The sequence below is a fragment of the Phacochoerus africanus genome, chromosome 12, assembly GCF_016906955.1.
Source record: "Phacochoerus africanus isolate WHEZ1 chromosome 12, ROS_Pafr_v1, whole genome shotgun sequence".
Lineage (NCBI taxonomy): Eukaryota > Metazoa > Chordata > Mammalia > Artiodactyla > Suidae > Phacochoerus > Phacochoerus africanus.
The window spans coordinates 11085343-11105233 of NC_062555.1; the positions used below are offsets into that span (position 1 = coordinate 11085343).

Genomic DNA, 19891 nt, shown 5'->3' on the forward strand with positions numbered 1-19891 from the left:
ATCTCTTTTCAAAAACCCTAGGGTCAGATGAATTTCTCAGTGCAACTGACAAGGGCTTAACTCCACAATATATGAGCAACTCATACAACTCAATGACATATTATCTGGGGTAATTCACTCTATGTTCCTTATATTATATGACAACTACAGCAGTATGCATAAAAAAGACATTTTTTTCCCCAGTGAAACATATAAATATTCACACTGACTAGGTTTAGTTGAAGACCAAAGATTAACCTCAGGTCGATTCAGCTCAGAATTTTATCACCAAGCATATTTTGTCATAAAATGAATGAAAACAGCTTTCAGTTACCAGAAGCTGTACCAGTCAGTTTGCACTGCTAGGACAAAATACTACAGATCCAGTGGCTTGAAAACAATAGAAAAGTATTTCTCACACATTTGGATCATAGATATGCAGATCAGGGTGGTTCTGGCCAGAGTCCTGCCTGGGGCTGCAGATCGATGACCTCTCCACGCACAGCCTCCCAGGACAGAGAGCAGAGAAAGGAAACGAGCTCTCGCCACCAACTCTTTGAAGGGCACGAATCACATTCACGAGGGGTCCACCCTCATGACCTCATCTAATTCTAGTGACCTGCTCAGAGCTCCCACCCCAATAGCATCACACAGAGTGGGTAGCATTTCAACACATGCGTTTTAAGAAGACACATTCAGTCACAAAGATTCCTGGATATCAGAACTATGATATGTAATTTACTGCCCCGACATGTTGCAAAAATACAAAGACATACGCATGTTAGAGCACGTCGGACAGTACCTGGAACACACTGAACCTCCAAGGCACAAAAAATGCCAGCTATTCATATCATTATTATGATTATGAACCAAAATTGCATTCATTACATTCTTCATAATTACACTTCTTTAAAAACATCCCCATCCAACATTTCTACATCATGAAATTTAGGAATGAGCAAAAATGCCTGACATTGCATTTTGTGAACTCATCTGGAACTTCCATGTATACATACCTTTTGGGGTAATTAACTTCGTATTAATGTATAAGAAAAGGGAAGTAGAGGAGTTCCCATTGTGGCTCAGCAGGTAAAGAACCCAACTAGTATCCAGGAGGATGCAGGTTTGATCTGTGGCCTCGCTCCTTGGGTTAAGGATCCAGCTATGCTGGATGTAGCATGTAGGATGTAGGATGCTGGATGTGTTCAGATCTGGAGTTGCTGTGTCTGTGACGTACGCCAGCAGCTGCAGCTCCAATTTGGCCCCCAGCCTGGGACCTTCCATATGCCACAGGTGCAGCCCTAAAAAGACAAAAAAAAGAAGAAGAAGAGCAGAAGAAAGAAAAAAAGAAAAGGGAAGTAGAAATCACAATGAAAAGAAGTCTCAAGTGAATGATAATCTTCAAGATGAGGAGTTTATGGTCACACGACCCTGAATGTGCCCGATCTTATCTGATCTCAGAAGCTAAGCAGGGTCAGGCCTGGTTAGTACTTGGATGGGAGACCACTGGGTGTAACAGGTGCTACAGGCTTTAAAAAAAAAAAAAATTCAAGATGATGACACAATACTAATTTAACTTCAAAAAAACTCATGTAATATATTTTCATCTTTTCTCATTATAAGAGGAAACACCAGGGAACATTCTTATTCAACTCTGTGCATTCTAGTGCACTGTCTAGCACAAAAGAACCAGATGCCTACTTCTTGCATAAACAGATTAATGAGACACGAAGCCCCACTATCTTACAAAGCTAATAGGTACTCAGACCTTCAAAACAGTCCTCACTGCTCTTACAGAATTGAGTCCCAGAATCATACATCTCTCACAGGGCAGCATGATGCAAATTTACTCCTGAAATATGTGGGCTTTAAAAGCCTTTATTGCCGAATTGTTCACTCCCAGATAAAGCCTTGGAAATCATGAAATAGGATGTGTAATTTACTGCCCCGACATGTTAGCTAATCCAAGTGATAAGGAGTCAATGCTCATAGGCTGGGATAAATGGGACTTGACACAGGAGGATTAGGAAAAAGCAGTCATTTATTTTATTTTATTTATTTATTTATTTATTTATTTATTTATTTTTAGGGCCACACCTGCAGCATATGGAAATTCCCAGGTTAGGGGTTGAATCTGAGCTGCAGCTGCTGACCTATACTATGCCACAGCCACACAGGATCTGAGCCACATCTGCGGCAATATTGGATCCTTAACCCACTGGGCAAGGCCAGGGATGGAACCATATCCTTGTGGATACTAGCTGGGTTTGCAACCCACTGAGCTACAACAGGAACTCACGAGAATATGCTTAAAAAGGTCTAATTTCAAAATATTCATTATAACAAAACCATATTTATTAAGAATAAACATTTAAATTACTGAAAGAGAAAACAAATAGTGCTCACCCTTTTCATTGAAACTCAACTGCTATATATCAATAATACATATATTATACACGTGTGTGGGGGGTGGTGAGTGGGTGGTGTATGAAAATCACACACGAAACTGGCTTGAAAATAGTTTTTTTGCTGAAACTGGTAAGTATTTACCTTATATTATCTGCACTATTAATGCTTTTCTCATTAAAGATTTTCTCAGCATATAAAGAAGAGTAACCTTTGTTACTTTTGTTGGCAGTTTGTTTTTCTGTTTATTCATGACCTTTGCATTTGCAGTGGATCTCGATTTGTTTTCTCTTTACAGTAGCACCTCTGGCATGTGGAAGTTCCCGGGCTAGGGGCTGCATTGGAGCCACATCTGTGACCTAGGATGCAGCTTGTGGCAATCCTTAACCCACTGATCCAGGCCAAGGATCACATTTAAATGAGTTTGAGTTTGTCTATGGCATTTGCAAATTCAAAAGTAATCTTGTCAAACAGAGACGATCAAGGGCTACATATATTGAGCCATTCAATTAGGGCTTTTATAAAATAAAAAAATAGAAATGAAACATCCAACAGTGGAAGTTATGTCATGACCGAACTGCACTGTAGCCTTAAAACTGTTTTCATTTATTTTTTTCCTTTTACAGCCTCGCCTGACACATATGGAAGCTCCCAGGACAGGAGTCGAATGCAAGTTGCCGCTATGGCCCATGCCACAGCCACAGGAACAGCAGATCTGAGTCACATCTGTGACACATGATACACCTTGCGGCAAGGCCAGATCCTTAACCCACGAAGCAAAGTCAGGGATAGAACCCGCCTCCTCACGGAGACTATGTTGGGTCCTTAACCCACTGACCCACAACAGGAAGTCCAAGGCTACATTTCCAAAGATTGTTAAATAACCACGGTCTATGTAATAAACTATTACGTGAAAAAGCAGACGTAAGATCACTAAATCAACAGGACTCACATGTATTTGCAAATACATAGACGAATGTTTAGAAGGCAAGTTACGCTCATGTTCAGGGTAGCTGCCTCTGGATGGATGAGAGGACATGTGGTGTGTGCCTGCTCCTCTGCACTCGCTAAACAAGCAGATTTTTATGTTTAGAGAAGTTCACAACTACGATACCCAAATTACATTCGTTCCTATGTAATATAAGCTAATCATGAGTTCCGTCCCTATGCAAATCATCAGAACTTTTAAGCTTACCGTCCATTGTGAACTATTCATTTTGCAGGAAAAAAGCCAGAGAAGGAATGCGAGTGGGAGAGAGTTCTTATTCCACGAAGCCTTAGTCTCTGCACATTTACACAAACACACCACAGAGGGGTCTCTCCCACTAAGTTAAGATTCTGAAGTGACTTTTTCTTTCAACAAATATTAAGAAATGCTGATCATTGCCTGGCTTTTGCGGTTTTCCTTTAATGAAGAAATAAAGCCCACAATGGAGAAGATAATTCTTCCGCTGAACAGGTATGTGATTCGCATCACATATGGAAGCTCTGTGTAATGAATTGGAGCCTTTGCCTTTCTCTGCCTTTCAGAAAAAAAGAAAAACCATCACTTGGCCTGCTAAATGCTCACTTTAAATACTTTTGCTGATTTTTTTCGCAACAGAAGCCTACTGCCTAGAAGATCAATAGCAAAGACTAGTAACAATCAATTTCTGAAAGTAGAGAGATTAAAAAATAATAGATTAAATAAGCAAAAAGATTTAAAAATCATGCCTGCTAAACCGAGGAACGTTTTTAGTTAAAGTCTGCGATGTTTTCATTCGGGCTAATGCAGCATTACATCTATAAATTTCAACATACAGTGGGCCCTTGAGCAGCACGGGTTTGAATTGTGCAGGTCCATTTACACATATATTTTTCTCACTGAATATAGTTAACGCAGTACTAAACACAACTTCCTACAAAGATTCTCTTAAACTTGAAATAATTCCATTTTATAGGAGTTCCCGTGGTGGCTCAGTGGTTAATGAATCTTATCAGTCTCCATGAGGACGTGGGTTGGATCCCTGGCCTTGCTCAATGGGTTATGGATCCGGCGTTGCTGTGAGCTGTGGTGTAGGTCGCAAGACACAGCTCAGATCCCATGTTGCTGTGGCTGTGGTGTAGGCCGGCGGCTGCAGCTCTGATTCAACCCCGAGCCTGGGAACTTCCATATGCTGCAGGTGCAGCCCTAAAAAGACAAAAAGTAGTAATAATTTCATTTTATAAAACTTGGGTAGGAAGCAAAAGAGACCCTCTGAGTATCATTAAATGAGAAAGTATATCACTTGGCTCTTGAAATTTGTGAACCACTGGCCCACCTCAGAGATACTGTGGGTTTGATGCCAGACTGCAACCAAGCAGGGCTTTGCGGGGCTCCTGGAGACAAAAGCCTGCATCCCAAATTTCTTGTTCTTAGGAAATGGGCCTCACGTAGCCTCCATGGCCTTCTCTGAGTTCTAAGAGGCAGCTTCAGAGAGTTGCTGATCAGGGAAGGGAGGGGAGGCAGAGACCAGGGAGGGACAGTCAGGAAACCACAGCACAGCCCTGGGGCAGGATCCTGGTTCCCCCTCAGAGGATGTGCCTGATGATGTAGGCCTCTAAGGAGGACTTTGAAACTGAACACCTTAGAGTCCTTCCGTGTGCTTCTCCTGGGGTTAACTGCACTCTAAACACAATCACCTATAAAAGCTGAAGATTAGGCACCCTGAACACACTTGCCTGGGGGTTAAAGATTATTAGCACGTGATGTTTTTAAGGAATGTTCCTAGTTTGTTCTCATCTCTGATTAAGATGCGCTTTTCCCAAGTACAGTTATTCTAGGCAATGACCCAAAAGACCAACAGCAGGATCCGGCCGAGACCTCCTGACACAAGTTTCCAAGACTAAGATTCCCCCAGAGAAGAAAGTTTGTTGGCCCCAACCCTGATTCATATCTGAAACCCTTTTTTTCTCCTTTTAATCTATAACTTCCCCAAAAGAGGGTGCGGGTTTGATCCCAGGCCTTGCTCAGTGGGTTAAGGATCTGGCGTTGCCGTGAGCTGTGGTGTAGGTCACGGACACGGCTTGGATCCTGCGTTGCTGTGGCATAGGCTGGCAGCTGTGGCTCCACTTCGACCCCGAGCCTGGGAACCTCCAGCTGCCATGGGTGCAGCTGTAAAAAGACACAAGACATAAAAGGGAAAAAAAAAAAGTGAACCATCTAAGTTGTCAGCAAATCATAAACTTTTTGCTGGTGGGGGTGTTGCCTTGATGTCCACGTCTGCGGATTGATTAGAGGGGATGGGGGGGTGCAGGGAGGTTGCTAAAGGGTAGAGTGGCTGGAACAATTTCTCAAAATAAGAAATAATGGAGTTAGCCACATCCGTTGACTTTTCGTAAAGGATGTCTCCACAGCATTCACAGGATACATGTCGCTCACGGCAGCACTTCTTTCCAAATTGGAGCCAGTCCTCTCAAACCCGGCTACAGCCTCATCAAATAAGTGTATGTCACATCCTAACTTCTTTGTTGTTATTCTAATGATCCTCACAGAGTCTACACCAGGAGAAGCCTCTGTCTCAAGAAATCACTTTCTCTACTCGCCCCTAAGCAGCAGCTCCTCATCTGGAAAGGTTTTATGAGACAGCAGCAGTTCCATCACATCTCTAGGCGCCACTACTAATTCTCTCACCGTTTCCACCACATCTGCAATTACGCCCTCCACTGAAATCTTGAACGCCTCAAAGTCATCCATGAGGGCTGGAATCAACTTCTTCCAAACTCCTGTTAACATGATGTTTTGACTTCTTCATGAATCGTAACGATGGCAGTAATTTTTAATTCTCAATTTACTTTGCTCAGATTCATCGGAGGAATCACCGTCTCGGGTGGTGGTAGCCTTACACAATGTACTTCTTAAATAATAATGCTTGAAAGTTGAAAGGACTCCCTGATCCAAGGGCTACAAATTGCCTGCTACGTTAGCAGACGTGAAAACGGATACGAATTCTGTTGTACAATGTGTGACCAGGTCCACGGTCAATGAGCAGTCGTATTTGGAAAGGAATCTTTTCTGAACAGTAGGTTTCAACGATAGGTTTAAAATATTCAATAAACCATGTTGTAAACAGATGTGCTATCATCCAGCCTTTGTCCTTCCACCGACAGAGCACAGGTAGAGCATGTTTAATGTAATTTGTAAGGCCATTATGCTTTCAGGAATAGCACATGAGCCCTGGCTTCAATTTTAAGTCACCAGCTGCATTAGCCCAACAAGAGAATTAGCCTGTTCTTCGAAGCTTTCAAGCCAGGCACTGACTTCTTTCTCCCTACGGAAGTCCTAGATGACATCTCCTTCCAACATAAGGCTGTATCATCAACACCCAAAATCTCTTGCTCAGTGTAGCCACCTTCATTGAGTATCTTCACGAGACCTTCTGGATAAGCGGCTGCAGCATCTTCATCAGTGCACATAGCTTCACCTTGAACCTGGATGTTACAGGTATGGCTTGTTCCCTAAATCTCATGAACCAACCTCTGCTAACTTCAGTGTTGTTTTGTATTGATTTATTCTTCGGCAGCTTCCTCACCTCTCTCAGCCTTCACGGATGTGAAGAGAGCAGGGCCTTGCTCTGGAGTAGGCTCTGGCTTATGGGAACGCTATGGCTGGTGGGATCTTCTACCCAGACCACGGAAACTTCCTCCATGTCAGCACCAGGGCGCTTTGCTTTCTCATCATCCGTATGTTCACTGGAGCAGAACCTTTCCTGTCCTTCCAGAATTCTTCTGTTGCATTAATAACGTGCATAACTGGCACCAAAGGCCTAGCTTTTGGCCTGTCTCAGTTTCTGGCATATCTTGCTCGCTAAGCTTAACAATTTCTGGCTTTTTAAAGTGAGAGATACGAGACTCTTCATCTGAACACTTAGAGGCCATTACAGGGTTATGAATTGGCTAATTTTGTATCTCAGGGACTAGGAAGGGGCGAGGAGAGGGGAAAAGCTGGGGAAATGGCAGGTCGGTGAAGCCCTCAGTACACAAACATTTATAAAAGCCTACAGATGTATGTGGACATGGTTCATCGTGTCCCCCAATGATTATTTTATTTTTTTACTTTTTTTTAAAAGAAAAGTTTATTGGTGATGTCCCCAAACAATTATAATAGTAATATCAAAGGCCATTGATCACAGACAACTAACCAAACATAACAATCATGAAAAAGTTTAAAATGTTCTAAGAATTATCCATTCTTAAAGTTTTAACAAAAACATACCAAAGTTCCACAACTCCTAAACCAGGGACCAAACCCCAATTGTAATTTCTTTAAGGACCCCTTGCCCTTGGTATACCACAGGTGTAAAACTTCGAAACTGAATATTAGTAAGATTCTCCACCCTTTGACCTCAAAGGAAAATTATCTGTGTTATCGAATGTGACACAGAGACACAAATTGAGCCAATGGTGTTGGAAAAAATGGCGCCCGTAGATGTGATGGCTGCAAACCTTCAATGTGTTAAAAAGACAACCTGCAAAGCACGATGAAGCAAAATGCAACAAAAAGGTTACGCCTGTCTCTGCAAAGTGTTCATAACCTATCAAAAACCCACCTATCGTTCTTTTTCCTAAGAATGCAGACTATTCAAGTAATAATGGTTACCAGATTTAGCGGGGAAATTTATATTTTCAAAAACATTCTAAATCTTTTCAGCAATTGACTGCTTATTCTCTAGTCACATACTGATATTCACCCTTGATTGCCTATAATCTATGTTCATCCCCTTGAAAACGCCTTTATCTTTTATTTCTTTTACTGTCTATTCTACTTCATTAAATCTTTCCTCTTATCCTCAACGAAGTATTTCCTAATTCTTTTTTTCTAATTTTTAGCTGTGTCAAAACTAAGTCATTTTATGCCGATTGCTTTCCTCTATTTCTATATTACTATTCCTCTGAAATGTCAAACTGTAATCATAACCTCTTTTTACTTTTGAAGTTACTGCTGCTTTCTTAAAATCAAGTTCAGGAGTTCCCATCGTGGCTCAGCAGCAATGAAACTGACCAGCATCCATGAGGTTCCATCCCTGACCTTGCTCAGTGGGTTAAGGATCTGGCGTTGCCGTGAGCTGCACTGTAGGCTGGCAGCTACAGCTCCAATTCGACCCCCTAGCCTGGGAACCTGTGAACCTCCACAGGCTGCCTGTGCAGGCTAAAAAGACACACACAAAAATAGCAACATCGAAAGAGGCCAAGCATTCTTATAGATCCTTCTTATCTTCAAAATTAATTCAACAATACTTTTCAGTGCTTGTAAATAAATCAGCAACTGTCAAAGATGCAACAATCCATAGACGGAATCGACTCCCTCAAGGGTCATACAATCAAATTTCTTACATGTAAGTGTGGATTTTTTTTCCATTCAGTGCATCCACATAACAAAACATTCTGATATGATTTCCTTATTAACAGGATTTGTTTTACTGAATCTCTTCATTTTATGTCCACACTTGTCCTTAAAGACTAAATTTCCTTTGCTCCAGTCTCATGATCTTACCTCGAACTAATAAGCAATCCACTCCTAAGCTCATATACATGACGAATTAAACCATATTGAGAGTAATTCCTAGTAGTGGATCTACTTTAAAAGGAAGAAGAAAGGAAAGAAAGAAAGAAAAAAAAAAACAGAAAAAAAGCTGCTTTGAAAATTTGCAATTTGCAACAACATGGATGGACCTGGAAGGTATTATGCTTAGTGAAATAAGTCAGATAGAGAAAGATAAATACTGCGTGGTACCAGTCACATGTGGAATCTAAAAAAACAAAGGAGTTCCTGTCCTGGCATGGCAGGAACGAATCCAACTAGAAACCATGAGGTTGCGGGTTCGATCCCTGGCCTTGCTCAGTGGGTGAAGGATCCGGTGTTGCCATGAGCTGCGGTGTAGGCTACAGCTCTGATTGAACCCCTAGCCTGGAAACCTCCATGTGCGGCAGGTGTAGACCTAAAAAGACAAAAACGTAAAACATATTTTAAAAAATAAATAAAAAATAAAACCAAGGCATCAATTAACAAAACAGAAACAGATGCACAAATATAGAGAAACACCTAGAGGTTACCAAGAGGAGAGGGCTGGGGGAGGGGCAAGATCGAGGGAGATACTAAAAGGTACAACCTACTTATTTATAACATAAAGACAAGGATATGTTGTACTGCACAGGGAATACAGCCAATATTTCACTACTTTAAATGGAGTAAAACCTGCAAAAACACTGAATCACTGTGTTGTATACCTGAAACAAATATAATACTGTAAATCAATTGCATTATATATATATTTTTTTAAAGAAAGCTACTTAAAAATCCATGAGTTTCTATATGTACAAAAAGTACCTATTTGGGACTTCCCGTTGTGGCTCAGTGGGTTAAGAACTTGACTAGTATCCAGTTCGATCCCTGGCCTCACTCAGTGGGTTAAGGATCTGGCATTGCCAAGAAGGGTGTAAGTCAAAGATGGGGCTCGGACCCTGAGTTGCTGTGGCTGTGGTGTAGGCCAACAGCTGCAACTCTGATTCAACCCCTAGCAGGTGTGGCCCTGAAAATCTAAAAAAAAAAACCTCAAAAAGTAACTATTTGGAGCATTTGAGTCTATTGTAAGTTTGTCACATATGCAAGTTTTACACTTGCCCTTCAGATCTTATTTACAATTCCTTCCAGAACAAAAAGATGAGCTTTCTAAAACTATCCAATAACCACTCCATAGGCAAATGTTAAGGTTTTCTTGAAATTCTCTATCTCCAAAAAGTAAACCAAGAGCCCTTCGAAATTATTTTTAATTTATAATTAATGGATCATGTCATATGAAAAACAAGGTCATATTATAAAAACACACTTCAGACAGTTCAGCCATTCTTGTCACTCCTTTTCAGACCTTGCTTTCTCTTTAATATACTAATTCCATTAACGAATATCTATTACGAGATTTTCACCCCTGGTTCATGACGCTTTAGAATGCCCATCTTCTGCCCACATGAAGTGCACAGGCAGAGACCTAACAGCAAACTTTAGAATATGATGAGGTGCTACATCTAATGACGTTATCAACAGCATCAGTTTCCAAGTGGTCTTTCTGCTGGGATAAGAGACTCAGGGCACATTTTTCAAAATTACACATCAAATTATTTCACTCTGTCCTCCTCCTTTTTCACCAACCCCTCCTCCATTTCACACCTTCAGAGCACTTTCATTGCTCTTAGGTAGAGCCCACTGGGACTGAGAAGCCCTACCTAATATCGCTCTGCTTATCACAGTAGAGATATCTCAAGCCACTCTCTTCCTTGGTCACTCATGCAGATACACGCTTCTCCATTTTGTACCTTCAACAGGACAAGGCCTCTCATGCCTCATCAACTTTGGCCACTGGCTTTCTCTTATTGCCAGTTCAACAACAGTCTCCGCAGAGCAGCTGCTTCTTGGAGCCCTCTGGTGGTGCAGTGGGTTAAGGAGCTGGCCTTGTCACCGCAGCCTCAGAACGTCCACATGCCCCAGGCGCGCGCGCGCGCGCGCACACACACACACACACACACACACAAAGAATAAGGCGCACCTGCTGCTTCTTGATCATTACATAAAGTAACCCCAAAGACCACCAGACACTCTTTATCATGTAACTCTTTATTCCCTTAAAATCTGTACCATGTCCATGATTTTCTTTTCTGAGGAAATCATGGACTTGGAGAAGAGACTTGTGGCTGCCTGATGGGAGGGGGAGGGAGTGGGAGGGATCGGGAGCTTGGGCTTCTCAGACACAACTTAGAATAGATTGACAAGGAGATCCTGCTGAATAGCATTGAGAACTTTGTCTAGATACTCATGTTGCAACAGAACAAAGGGTGGGGGAAAAAATGTAATTGTAATGTATACATGTAAGGATAACCTGACCCCCTTGCTGTACAGTGGGAAAATTCTAAAAAACTATTAAAAAAAAGGAAGAAAAAATCTGTACCATGGCAGGTAATTATGTTATCTACTTAACTGAGAGAGTTTTATTGAGGGTTCTCTTACCTTGTCCCCTAAGTAGTTCTGCCTACTTTTGTATGAGGAAAAGGATCATTTCTACGTAGGAATTCGGCAAATGTTTGTGATTAACAAATGAGCCAAAAACTGAATACAATTTGAGAGAGAAGGTGAGTTGAGTATGCAGTGGGGACACGAGACTGGATGATCTGAGGTCAGAGATTTACCGTAGAAGATAGCATGGGGAGTGCCTGTCCTGGCGCAGTGGTTAACGGATCCGACTAGGAACCATGAGGTTGCGGGTTCGATCCCTGGCCTCGCTCAGTGGGTTAAGGATCTGGCATTGCCATGAGCTGTGGTGTGAGTTGCAGACACGGCTTGGATCCCATGTGGCTGTGGTGTAGGCTGGCAGCTGTAGCTCCGATTTGACCCGTAGCCTGGGAACCCCCATATACCGTGGGTGCAGCCCTAAAAAGTAAAAAGAGAAAGAATGAAAGAAAGGAAGGAGGAAGGGAGGGAGGGAAGGAAGGAAAGAAAAAAGAAAATAGCTTGGATTGAGCCTGGAAGGACCAGCAGAAGTAGTTCATTAGTTCAAGACAATCCTGAGAAAGATCTTCCAGACTGTCTGGAAGGCCAAAAAAAAAAAAAAAAAATTAAAAATAGCATGATGAAGTTTTAGGAACAAGAGAGAATCTCTAGCTCAATTTGGCAAGAGCATAAATAAATTGCAAATTGTCGAGGGGTGGGTCTTGAGTTTTCTAATATAACTAAAGCAAGGGAATGAAAGCCCTTGTCTGCCATGGTGATGACTGTAAAGTGTATTTACCTATAAAGTATGTCAAAGTAAAGGACTTGCGTGGGGAAGTTCATTTGAAATAGAGCGCTCTGGTGGCCATGTCTGGGATGGTTTCCCTGGTTTCCAGTTTAAGCCACTAGAGAGGTAATCCATGCCTTTCACTGAGACAGAAAATAGAGAGGACCTTCTACTGTGAGTGAAAGATAAGAGTTCTATTTTAGACATATGTTTCAAAGCAACAAAGAAGTATAGGTTTCCAAAAGACAGAGAAACAGCCAAGTCTTAAGACCTGAGCTAGACTGAGGTTGGAGGACATGCCAGTATTGGAACTATTCACAAATACTCCAGCTCTTTTCACAGGAGATTACCCTTCCCGGTCCCATCGTTGTAAGGCAAGGCCGGGTCAATGAAAAGTGATCAGCACTGATGTCACATCTGCAAAGATGCTTTAAGGGACAATATGTAATTTACTACCTCCTTGAGGGATCAGGAAGCATGCTGACGCCAGCTGATCAGTTTATTTAACCTTTATTGAGTTAAGACACAGAGATATTGGAGGCTAGCTTATCACTACAAAAAAACCTACTCTCTTCTTATTATGAAAGACATTTCCTGTTATCCACTTAGGCGTGGTAATTAAAGTCATGAAAGCCAATGAGATTTCTGAGAATGTGTAAGAAAAGTATTCTAAGAACAAAGCCGATGGAATGCCATCACTTGATCAATCAATGAATGTCCTCAAATGTCACTAATTAGGAGCAGTTTAAAGAAAATTTGAGAGAGCAGTGTCATAGAAGAAAAAAAAGGGGGGGATGGATTTTCAAGGGAGAGTTACCCAATAGAATTAAACACAACTATTCAAATAAAGTAAGAACTGAAAAGGGACCCTTGAATCACTTGACCTTGGAGTCAGTGAGGACTTGAGTGGGAGAAGTCTTCTTGGGATTGCTTGAAGGTACAGAACAGTAGCTTTAGGATTAACCAGGAGGTAACCATTACCTTTAAGAAGACTTGCTACCAAGGGTAAGATATTTTCCATATAAGGAAGAATACTCTCAGAAAACTAAACACAGAACGAGCATTTGATCCAGGAATCCCACTGCTGGGCATCTACGCAGAGAAAACCATGACGTGCAAAGCCACATGTACTCAGATGTTCACTGCAGCACTATTTGCAACAGCCAAGACATGGAAACAACCTAAATGTCCATCGACGCAGGAGTGGATCAAGATGTGGTACATACACACAATGGAATATTACTCAGCCACGAAAAGGAATGAAATACTGGCATTTTTAGCAACATGGTTGGATCTAGACACTATCATGCTAAATGAAGTCAGCCATACAATGAGACACCAACATCAAATGCTCTCACTGACATGAGGAATCTGAAAAAAGGACAGACGGAACTTCTTTGCAGAACAGATGCTGACTCACAGACATTGAAAAACTTATGGTCTCCAAAGGAGACAGTTTGGGGGGTGGGGGATGCGCTGGGGTTGTGGGGGAAAAAAAAAAAAAGATATTTTCCATATAAGGAAGAATACTCAAATGATGAAAACAGTTTGACTTGATCATCTGAATTTCTTTTGTTTCATTCACCCTTTAATTGCATCAATAGACATGAATACTACTTGTAACAATAGCACATATTCAGTATCTCAAATGGGTGGAAAATGTATACAATTAAAATGAAGATCAGTGTAAGTGACCTAGTCCAAAGCAGAATTTTTACATGAATTACTCCACTAAAACTCTATATAGATTCCATCAGAAGTACAGCCAATATATGAGGATAAAAGACTTGCTTATTTAGCATGGTGAAGTTGCCTATATCTACACATCTGCACATACATACATGTTATACCTGTGCTGATACTGAGAAGAATGACAGCAGTTTGGCGAACTCTGTTTCATCCCAGTATCAAGCTTCTCTACATTTTCGGAAGCCAGTAATACTTTATGGTGAAGAAAACATGTGCTCATGGTTATTCAGTATTTCTCTTAAAGCTGACTTGTCCTACAAATTGAATTTGCCCAACAGGGAAGCCCATGTGTGTATTTTTCATATATAAAATGAATTACCATTTAGTAAAATACAGTATTATAGCCACATCTAGACAAAATTTTTAAATATTGCCTATTTTGGAGTTTCTGCTGCAGCACAGTGGGTTAGGGATCCCACATTGCCCCAATTATGTTTTGAATTAGTGATCCCAAATCTACTCTTCTTTAAAAGCAGGGACCCTTAATAACTGCTATCTTTTGCAGGAGTAATAGGTTCCAAAAAAAAAAAAGCAAAGATTAAGTAGCTCTGACTCAATAATTGAGATGATCAATTTATAGAAAGAAATGGAGAATTTTCTGAGCCTCAGAAAATATTTTGTTGTCTTGTCCACGAGATACCATCCTGAATATCAATCATATTTGGAAGCCGTTTATGTTGCTGTTAGGCTTAAAATGGAAATTTATGCAGCCATTAGAGAATTATTTGTGTGGAAATGCAGCGAATTGGAGATAATGCAAACCCAGGATATGCTTTTAGAGAGGACGAGACCCGCGCAGACTCACTGAAGCTGCTGGATGAAGCACTGTGTGGTTATGGACCCTCTCTGTTAAGGCCGCTGTGATGAGAAATTAGATTATCCTTGCTAACAAGGATCCTGGTAACAAAATCATCCTTTCTTAATCAGACGTTCTTCCCTTCCGGATATAATTAAAATTTGGTCCTTCCAAACTGGAAGCCACGATGGACTATCACACAAATGAGTTCATAAAATGAAGCTATGAAAGAAGGTATTTAATTGCTTTTAGTCGCATAACACAGTTGCACAAATAGCATTCCACTCCTAAAAATGTCAGATCCATCCTCTTTGGATATGCCAACAAAGTGATGAAAAATTCGTACCATAAAGTCTGAATCATCATGCAAAATGTTAGAAGTTTTTCTCTAGCATTAACTCTGTTTATACAAGTGCTCTACACAGGCGATCTTAGCCCAAAAGCCATTATTATCATCATTATCATCTAAAGCAATGCTTCTTAAATTCTGGTTTGCAGGCCAGTGGAAGATGGAAAACTAATACAGTTCATGACAAGATCAGTATATTATTTGACAGTAAGTGTTTAGGTACTTTTATTGCAATATGGCATCCCCAAGATGTCCAAGAAAGTCCTTTTCTTTTTCTATGTTTTCATGGCTTTAAAAGACTTATTCTCCTGGGGGGAGAAAAAACATAGATAATTTGAGAAGTGCAGGGGTGCTGCTTACTTCTGTGTATTTAGGCAAATGATTTAAGATACAGACAAGATATCCAGGGCGTTATGTGGTAATGAATACCAGCTAAGTTTTTAGCCATGGAAAAACCTAAGTATACACACGTTGAGTTTTAAACGACCTTGAAGACATTTGTCACATAATTTCATTGATCCAATTCTAGGTTAGTGGACCCAAATTAGAGAGTTCAATTGCTTCTCTCTTTCACTCTCTTTCCCTTTCTTTCACTCTTTTTTTTTTTTTTGAATATCCTAAAAGTAACTGATAGTTAGCCTCTGACCATTTGGCTCCCATGCATATCTACAGTTGACATTTATTAGTGATTTTGATAGTGAAATAAGTTCTATTATTATTACGAAAATGTAATGCAACTAATAAAATGCTTGAGTGTGTTTCAGCTGAGATCCCACATGGATTGGTACCCTGACTGGTTCATGTTCCTAGTCTTAGGGCTGTCTCTTCAGGAAGTTAGTGATGCCTGGATTGTTTTGCATAAAACCGTTCAACTGCTCTCTGTGGATGAACTTATCAATGCTTAACTGGGAGAAACAGCTCTTCACATACATAGATGCTTATCCAACATCCTCCACACAAGAGAATCGTAAAGCTATTGGTTTGCTCAGGAAATGTCCATATACTATTATATGCACACTGTGGGAAGTGGGATGACTAGCCAAAAGGAACCTGCTGTGTGGCACTAGAAACTCTGCCCAATATTCAGTAATAATCCAAAAAGAAATGTATACACGTAAGGATAACTTGATCCCCTTGCTGTACAGTGGGAAGAAAAATAGTAATAATCCATATGAGAAAAGAATCTGAGGACTTTGGCAAATGCAAGTGGCATGCAGTGGGAATTTGTATGATAAAGCTTGAAAATGCTGAGCCCTAGGACTTAGGGAGGATATGCACCAGCTTAGAGAAAGAGAGCATTACACCTTTGTGCCCCCATCTCAAATTTCTTCCTCCCATCTCAAGTAGTCAATATTTAATACATCTCATAGCCGCAGCCTTTGGAGCACGACATATTTTTTATGTTACGATTTTATTTTAACTCAATGAATTTTATTATATTTACACTTGTACCACCATCATCACAACCCAATTTTATATTTCCCTCCCAGCACAACATATTTGGAATAGAAAAAAGTTTCAGGGAACAGGGCCACATAAACAGACGATGAAACATCCCCAGAATTCTAAGTGATGAGTGGCAAACCTTTGGCAAAGATACTGCCACTGAACACGTCCCCAGAAAAACTCAGTTCTCAAAGTGAACTTTCAGAAACTGCAAACCCAGGGCACTCTCTGCTGTAAGCAGAGAGAGTTCTGACCATACTGAGTTCAATCTCAGCCCGAACTGGGAGAGTTACATGAGCATCGCCCCAGGCAATTTGAGCAGAACTATAAAATACAGACCACAGACGCTAGATGGGAAAGCTCTCACTGATTTTCAATTCCCTTCACAATTAACGAGTGCAAAATTATTTGCCAGAAATGCTCAAGAATATAATCCCAGGCCAGAAGTCCCCTCTGGACTTCTTTTAAGCTTATATTGTTCAAATTCCGTTATCCATCCAGTCCTGTTCTGTTTGCTTATCTGCTTTGTTTTGTTTGGCCTTATGCTTGTCTGGGCCAGGCTATCCTCTGATTTTGTCAGGACTCACTAATATTGATAGAAAAAAAAAATCAAAGAATCTTGAAGAGAAAATGTCAGGCAAATGATTTTATTTTCATCTTTGATGAGAAAGGTGTTCACATCCACTTATTCATGGCCATTAGGGCCATAAATTATTTCAAAGCTCTCAGAAAAGAATTTAGTGATGAAAAAATAAAACCTTGAAGAAAGTCATCCTGACAAGGGATTCCAAGTTCATGCATTTATTCTAAAGAAACGACTTGAAATTATGCAAGAAAAAAAAGGATTGATGGACATGCCACTGTGGCACAGCGGGTTCAGAATCCAACTGCAGTGGCTCAGGTCGCTGCTGGGGCATGGATTTGATCCCCAGCCTGGAGCAGTGGGTTAAAAGATCTGGCACTGACACAGCTGCAGCGTAGGTTACAGCTGCGGTTCAGAGTCAGTCCCTGGCCGGGGAACTTCCATATGCCACAGGTGCAGCAAAAAAAGAAGAAAGAAAGAAAAAAGAATTGCTGTTCAAGATATTTACCAAAGGGTACAAATTAAAAATAACCACAACTTGTAACTATAGGGAAATGAAATGTGTATTCTTGACTGAATATGCAGACATCTAAGTAATATGCACCGAATTACAGTGTTAGGTGAAAGGAAGAAATGCTATCCTTACACATATAACCACCACGATATAAAAACAACGAAATGCATGAAGGACATGTAAGCAAATGTAACCTCTGCCTTCTTTGTAAGACTGTGAGTAACCTGCCATTTCCACAGTGTTGTATTTTCCACATTTTCTGCAATATGTATTATTATATAAACATAACTCTACATTTTAATTTTCAAATAATAAAAAGATCATCCTTTAATTGATCCCAGAGAAGATCACATGGCAAGAACCTGAGAACTACTGTTATTCACAGGCAACTGTCAGGATAAGTATGAGCTAATCGTGGTACCTGAGACGACTCAAACTAGCAGCCTTCTCTTGGTCTTTGGGCTCCAAAAAGCATCAATAAAATGCAAATACATTATGTTGGTCCCTTAGCACACGGCTATTACGCCTCTGAAGCTATCAATGCTGCTATCCATGTCTAATTTGATTCCTCTATGAAGAGGAAGGCCCAGGAAAAAGGAGAGTTTGGAGAAACTGTGTCCTTTAATGCTAAGGTAGAAAAGAAACTTGTGAAGCATGAGACCTCGTTTCAGAAACCCAGTTAAGACACATATCACATACAGCTCTAGATACTATCACCTGTTAGATCCACTATCACCTCAGTGAGCATAACAAAATTTTATTATATTGTAATTTTTTTTCTTTTTTGGCAGTGGCATGCAGTGGCTTGATGTAGGATCTCAGTTCCCTGACGAAGGACTGCACCAAGGCCGCAGCGATCAAAGTACCAAATCCTAAAATTTGAAATGCTGCCAATTAAACCATGTCACAATGCTACCTGTAACTTGAAATTTGTATCTATTTTCTTCATTGTAAAAGCTGCAGAGGACCTTCTTAAATATGTATGTTTCATTCGTGTATATATATACACATACATACGTATATATGTCTACGTGTATGTGTACATATACAGGAAAGTAGGAGCAAAATGAACTGATTATAATGTTTCTAACATGACTTTCTGAATCCAACTCTCTTGACTGGCTTTGCCATTCAGAGTCATTTCTGTCTGCGTTTTTCACACAATATCATTAAGTGAGTTGGCAATGGACCAATCTACCAAATTTTCCCACTTTTGATGTTGTCACTTTCCTTTATTTTTTCCCCTTGGTCTTTTTAGGGACGCACCTGCGGCACATGGAGGTTCCCAGGCTAGAGGTCCAATCGGAGTGGTAGTCAACAGTCTACCCTACCACCACAGCATTTCGGGATCCAAGCTGTGTCTGTAGCCTACACCACAGCTCACGGCAATGTCGGATCCTTAACCCACTGAGCGAGGCCAGGGATTGAACCCACATCCTCATGGATGCTAGTCGGGTTTGTTAACTTCTGAGCCATGATGGGAGCTCCTGAAGTTGTGACTTTCTTAATCATATCAGAAGGTGTCAATGTGAGACACACAATCCTTCCTCAAGTGGTTCTAAAATAGTCTGTGGGCTGAAATGCTGAGGGAGCATCATGGCCTACTTGGGAAAAACAAGCTTGCACCTCCAGGGACAACTAAACCATGACAGCTAACCAGCCAGGGGTGAGTAGAAGCCTCCAAACATGATAAAGCACATCCCAATTTGGGGAGTTCTCATTGTATCTCAGCAGGTTATGAACCCGACTAGTATCCATGAGGATGCAGGTTCCATCCCTGGACATGCTCAGTGGGTTAAGGATCAGGCATTGCCGTGAGCTGTGGTGTAGGTCACAGAGAGTGCTTGGAGACCAAGTTGCTGTGGCAGTGGTGTAGACTGGCAGCTGCAGCTGGGATTTGACCTCTAGTGAAGCAAAAAAAAAAAAAATCCCAATTTTGTAGAAATTAAATTGCTTTCAAAAAATGCATCTCAGAATCTATGTAATAAGGTTACAAGATAATGGATCATACGCTGGGTGCTATGAGGCATTCTCTCGTTGAAGAATCCTCCTGGGAGGGGAGGATAAGAGCAGAAGGCAGTTTGTAGGGGAGGCAGCTTTGTGAGGAAGACTCATGTGGCCACTCACAGCCTAACATTAATTCTCCCACATGAGCGTAGCTGGTACTATGCTTCTCATTTTATAATAAGGAAAGATATCCAGTGTTTCACATATAGTTAAAAATGGGCAGGACTAGAATTTCAGTCTTCTGATTTCTGGAACAATCTGTGTTGCTCTATCATCATGG

General features: G+C 40.9%; 1 pseudogene; it reads left to right on the top strand.

Annotated features, from left to right (window-relative positions):
• Positions 1 to 1392: 1392 nt before the first annotated feature.
• Positions 1393 to 1510, top strand: LOC125113091 (uncharacterized; annotated as a pseudogene).
• The last annotated feature ends 18381 nt before the right edge of the window (positions 1511 to 19891 follow it).